Consider the following 6,000-nt stretch of genomic DNA (forward strand, 5'->3'; position numbering starts at 1 on the left):
CATAAAATGGCCGCGCGCCACGCTACCTGCCACCGGGCGGCAATTGAACGCGCCGAAAACAGCAGCGAAATGCCATCGGGGACACACAAATGTTGCTTCTCACGTGCCGCATGCCTCGAAACGATTCCCGCGTTTGCACAATGCTCACTGCAGCGCCAGTGGTGGCGACCGGAGTTAATTTCATAGAATTGCGTCATAAATTTAATAAAGGACCGCTTGGAGTGTGTTTTAGAATTTGCTGCGTTTCGGGATTTTTTCCCTGGACCCGAACACAACCAAAATTAAACAAAAACTAAAAACTTTATTTTTATTTTTATACTAACGACATCTATCGGTGTAAAATAAACCTTTAAAAAGAAAACTATTTTAATCCAATGTTTATTATTATGATATAAATGTTCTCAACGTGGAATCCGATGTAGAGTTGTGTTAAGTTGAACGTATTTGCATTTTTAGTGAGAGACACAAACGAAGGGAAGCTAATTTAATATAGACGAGAGTTTATACAACCGTGCTCGCTGCTATAGTCTCGAGAGTCGTCGCAGTTGGAACTTTTTCGCTTTGTTTCGTTATTTGTTTCTCGTAAACGTTAACCAACGGCACAGTGCCTTCAATTCCGAGCTCTCGGGCAAAACAATTTGTTCGCTTCATTCTGCACGGCGCATTGAACACAATTATGAGCACATCAACATCCGGACGTTAACGTTAACGATCAGCATTAAAACGCGAACTAGTATTTGCAAAAATGCGCGTTTTCTGCTACCAGGCATGATTAAAAATGGAAAAATTGAAAAAAGTTAGTTTTATTTATTTTTTTGGTGCCAGGGTTTCTGATAATCCGATGAATATGTAATGTTGGGTTATGTGTGTGTGTGTAAAACGACGGCCATTTTGTTCTACACCTTTGAAATGCATGAGCATATTTTTTCATTGCAGGAATCTGTCCTTTATATCCTGATTAGCATTTTTATCATTCAGGCACAACAAAATGCTTGTTTTTTGTTGAAACGGGAATATTTTTTCCTTTGATCTTTTTTTATGGTTATGTTTGCATCATTATAAATATACAGGTTGTGATTATTTTAATATTCACATTAAAATATGTCTTCACAATTTGCAAATGATTACTTTATATTTTATTTTTGGCTTTAATAGTAAATTTCCATTTTTCCTGTTTTTTATTTTTTGTTTTTGTGAATATGAACCATCCGCCCCGATGGAAACGTCTAAATGTAGAAAATATTGTGTTTTTTACGTTTTATAGTCTTTTACATATCGCATATTACTCCAACCTCGAAGCATTTGCATGTAACGATTTTGCTTCGCATTATCTCATGTTATTTTATGCCATTTTATGTTATTTCGCATAATAGGTTTCGTTTCGATGCATTTCGAGTTGTATCGTATATTCGGTTTACTTTTGTTTTACTTCGTTCGTTCTTTGCATTTATAGAGATTTCCGCTCTTCGCGTTTCACGCAGAAGTGGAATTGTTTTTTTTTTCGGGCGTGATTCTTTTCTGCTCCCCGGAGGTCACCGCTGGGACCTCAAATATTTCTCGCCGGTTCGCCGGTCGTGTCGCTGTTCTGCTTCGGTTCTGTTTGCATGAAGTCCAGGTCCAGTTTTTTTACTCGCTAGGTTCGAAATTTACAAATGGTTGGAATTAAGTTTGTGACATTTACATTTTCTTTTGCTTACACCTTTGGTACTTGCCTACAAACAGTATGTTTTCCCTTTCAATCTTTTCAAATAAAAAAAAGTTTTTCCTTAAAAATAATTACTTGTGTGCATTTATATTAAAAAATTAGCAAAGGACAATGTGGCTATGTTATTGAATTTTGTGCAGCAATCGCCTGAAGCCAATTCTCTCGCCTGTGAAGTGTCTAAAGTGTTTTCTGAAGTCTGGGGATACATTACCGCCCGCTCTTTCAACGATTCCTCTTCGAGGACTACATTTATTACAATTCCGATGTTTCAATAATTCACCCAATTTTTTTCTCCACCAGCTCTCTTAGCAAATAGATATATATATTATATATTTTATAACTGCATCTATTAGAATACTTTTCTAATAAAAATGTAAAAAATAATCGGTCTTTAGTGATAGTTATGAACCGTCGCCTTTGTCGAAAAGGGTCTGAGGAGTCATCGATTGCTAGCTAGAGCTGCCTTTGCTGCTACTCTCCACTCCTGTCACTTCCTTTCGTTCCCACTCCCGCCAGTATCTCCCAGGCAACCCAGCCAACTAGACTGCGTAATCCCGGTTCCTCTTTCGTACTCATGCAGTGCTCGTCGACGGCGACGTGTGATGCCCAACTGCAGTAAACATTGATTTGATATGGCCGCACGCAGGAATCATTTCTAATCTGGCCTCTTTCGTTTCAACTTTGCGCTGAGGCTGACTGTGGCCAGTCTTGCTCGCATTCGATCTGTCTGTACCACTGACTTTGAATTGCTCTCGGATACTGCGCGACCTTCCGTGTCCAGAAATTCAATCAGGAGCAACTCGCAGTGAAATGCCAGCTAATAAAAGCAGCCGAATAAATGCTGTAAAAAGGGAACTAAGCAAACCACAAACGCCTTCAATAAAATGCCAATTTCTTTAGCCAACAATAATCAGGAACCGAATTGAGTTATTTACGGAATATAAAGAATTATTTTTGTTAGTGAGTTTTTGTAAATAACAGAAAAAATGTGGAACGCTTCACGATTTTGCGTGTCATCCTTGCGCAGGGGCCATGCTAATCTTCTCTGTATCGTTCCAATTTTAGTATATGTACCGCCGAAGCGAGTACGGTAGCTGTTGGACAGGAACACAATTAGAAATTCTAAGTTTGTGTCAATATTTCTTTATTTGCACTCTAATTTTTGCAAAACTACTCTGTAATTTTACGCCAAATATAAGTATTAAAACATGTCTGCTATAGTAATTCTATTATATTATTCACTAATGCAGTAAATATTAAAAGTAAATTATCATTGGACTAAATGCAACGTGTAGTGTAGCGCCACCTAACGGTTGTTTTATAAACTATTACACTGTACCTTTAACAGTTATAAACCGTTAAAAGTATAATTAAAGACAATAAATTAAGGTAAAATGCATTTTATAATTAACAATGGCAACCGCACTTCAGTCTTGCTAAAAACAGGTATTCATACTTCTACAATAAAGCAATCTCTTCGATACATCAATTATTTTCTCGATTGCTTGAATTGCATAATGACAAAAAATGTGGAACGCTTCACGATTTTGCGTGTCATCCTTGCGCAGGGGCCATGCTAATCTTCTCTGTATCGTTCCAATTTTAGTATATGTACCGCCGAAGCGAGTACGACAGCCATTGGACAGAGCAGGTCTTATATACCTTGAAGTGGCACCTAGTACAATTAGAAGACTAATGTTTGTACTCGTATATATTGATTCATACTCATACTTTCGTAAAATTAGCTTACAATGTCACGCCAAACATAAGCATTAAAACATTTCTTCTATTGCAATAGTATTTTATGGTTCACTAATAAAATAAAAATTAAAAGTAAATTATCATTGGACTAAATGCAACGTGTCGTGTAGCGCCACCTAACGAACACTTCATACACTATTCCAAGACATCTTTCACTAGGGCTTCACACGAGACGAGACTAGACGAGATTATCAAAGGTATCGTCTCGGTCTCAGTATCGTCTCGAAAAAGCGATACGAGACCGAGACCTTACGAGAAAAGTCTCGGTATTGTGTGAAGCCTTAAGTAGAACTCAGTTTTAGATCTTTGCAGTTCAAAAGTTTAGTCATTTAATTGCTAATTGCTTTTATTGTAAACTAAATCCAAAATACATATATAGTTTAAAATATTAATTTTTGATTGCATCACTTTTAATTAAAAATATATTTTTTAATTTTTCAAATGTTTAAACGCTAATGTATACTAGGGTACAATAATCGAGTTGATTTGTTTTGAAAGTAAGCGACGCACGTCTATAATTCCTAACTTACCCAGATGTATACAATATATTTGCTTCAAGAAGTACAGAAAAACACAAAAATATGTCTCCGGATGTGTAAACAAAGACAACATTTTCATAAAACTTTCAAAAAGTCAAAAAGGTCATGATATTCGGTTACTGACTTGTTCTTTTGAATATACAAAAGAAATATTTCACAGATAGTCATATATTGGATTTCATCTATTGGATCTTTTCTCATTTTTCTAATAACAACTACATAAAAAAAATTTAACGAGGCCAATAACGAGACCAAAAACGAGACTCGGACTGTGGTATCGGTATCGCCGAGAAATTGTTGAAACACGTCTCGTCTCGGTCTCGTCTCGGAAAAGCGAGACGATACCGAGACGATACGAGAAAAGTCTCGGTATCGCGTGAAGCCCTATCTTTCACGGTTATAAACCGTCTCAAATTCACTACGAAACAATAAATCACGATGAAACACAATATTATCACTAACCGTATCAACAGCACTTCAATCATACTAATAAGTGGTATATAAGCTTTCGCTGTAACACAATCTGCTCTATACATCAAATGTTTTTCAATAAATCTTCAGTAAAATGAAGATTTTAATTAGTTACTCAATATGTCAGAACATAGCACGTTAGGATTTAATATTTATAAAATGGCATTTACTTAATAATGCTGTCAAACTCATCAATATTCCTAGAAAACCGCATCACGTTGTTTGCGCTCAAAGTTTACAACCAACTGGAATGAGTATGCATAGCATGAAATTGCGCTAAAGTTACCAACCGCACGACTTCCGTATTTCCGCGTTTCGCAGAATTCGCACGATCGGCGCAAAATGGAGAGACTCGTGTGCTCGCGCAATAAAAGCAAACATGTACGTCACGTACAAGTGAGGAATTCGAAATGTCGAGCGCATAGTTTCCGGTCCTTTTGTTCTTCGCGTGGCAAACCCAATGTCGATGCACACGCGCGTCAAATATTTGTCACGTCGAATAAATCATTAAATTTTCAGTGGGGTGCCCCACGTCTAGTGCTTAATCCTTTCGACGCACTTCGTGCTTCCCGAGGCGAGGGCCGGATGAAAGGCGAGGCAAACTAATATTATGTGAACGAATGCTGTCGGAATGTGCAATTTCAACCCGATATATACTCACATCAACTTGCACGCCTGTCAATGCGAAGATAATGCATGGAGAAAATATTGATTTACCTTTCACTTTATTCCAGTTTAATAGAGTTTAATAACGCAGTAAAAAGTAGTTGTTATATCCTTCATTGACTGACAGTTGAGTGTCCTAGTGTCATTATGCATAGTGCTAACTCGCGTAGTGTCGCTTCTGCTTGGTTTTATCCACGTTTACAGTGAACGGTGCTTCGGCGGTGCGGAAAATGGTCTTTATTGCGCGACATAGTCGCTGCTTTTTGTCCTGCTACAGTGGAGTACAGGCCATGAGCGTCGAGAACTGTCGTAAAACTTTTTGCACGACGCGGTCACATCCTCTTTCAACAATTTTCACAATGGCCACAGACTTTATTTTCATTAGTTTATTAAGTCAACAAAAATTTCGTGTCACTAAATTAGTTTAAGTATTTCTTAATTGAAAACTGTATAGATAGATGGCGCAATACATCAATTTAAGAAATTTTACCAAAATAAAATATTTTTTAATTATTTTGGTATACCGTGATTATTTATTTTAAATTTTATTGCGTCTACTGACGGTTTCTAACCGTTAGGTAACTTGGAGTAGTGTATAAAATAACCGTTAGGTGGCGCTACACGACTCGTTGCATTTAGTCCAATGATAATTTACTTTTAATTTTTACTGCATTAGTGAATAATAAAATAGTATTACAATACAAGTAATGCTTTAATGCTTATATTTGGTGTAAGATTGCAGAGTAGTTTTGCAAAAATAAGATTGCATATAAAGATATATTGACACAAACTTACAACTTCTAATTGTGCCTCTTACGTTAGTAAGGTATATAAACCCTATTTTGTCCGTTTGCTGTC

At 36.8% G+C, this 6,000-nt stretch overlaps 2 non-coding genes across 2 annotated transcripts; both read right to left on the reverse strand.

Annotated features, from left to right (window-relative positions):
• Positions 1-2,687: 2,687 nt before the first annotated feature.
• On the reverse strand, positions 2,688-2,794 carry LOC135801553 (U6 spliceosomal RNA). The gene has a single exon (XR_010550397.1). It is a non-coding gene; the product is annotated as a U6 spliceosomal RNA (small nuclear RNA).
• Positions 2,795-3,228: 434 nt separating this feature from the next.
• Positions 3,229-3,335, reverse strand: LOC135801554 (U6 spliceosomal RNA). The gene has a single exon (XR_010550398.1). It is a non-coding gene; the product is annotated as a U6 spliceosomal RNA (small nuclear RNA).
• Positions 3,336-6,000: the final 2,665 nt, after the last annotated feature.

Source organism: Atheta coriaria, unplaced genomic scaffold, assembly GCF_025399875.1.
Source record: "Atheta coriaria isolate IRGN ID8LTWV9N9 unplaced genomic scaffold, Caltech_Dcor_3.1 hic_scaffold_10_pilon, whole genome shotgun sequence".
Taxonomy (NCBI): Eukaryota; Metazoa; Arthropoda; class Insecta; order Coleoptera; family Staphylinidae; genus Dalotia; species Dalotia coriaria.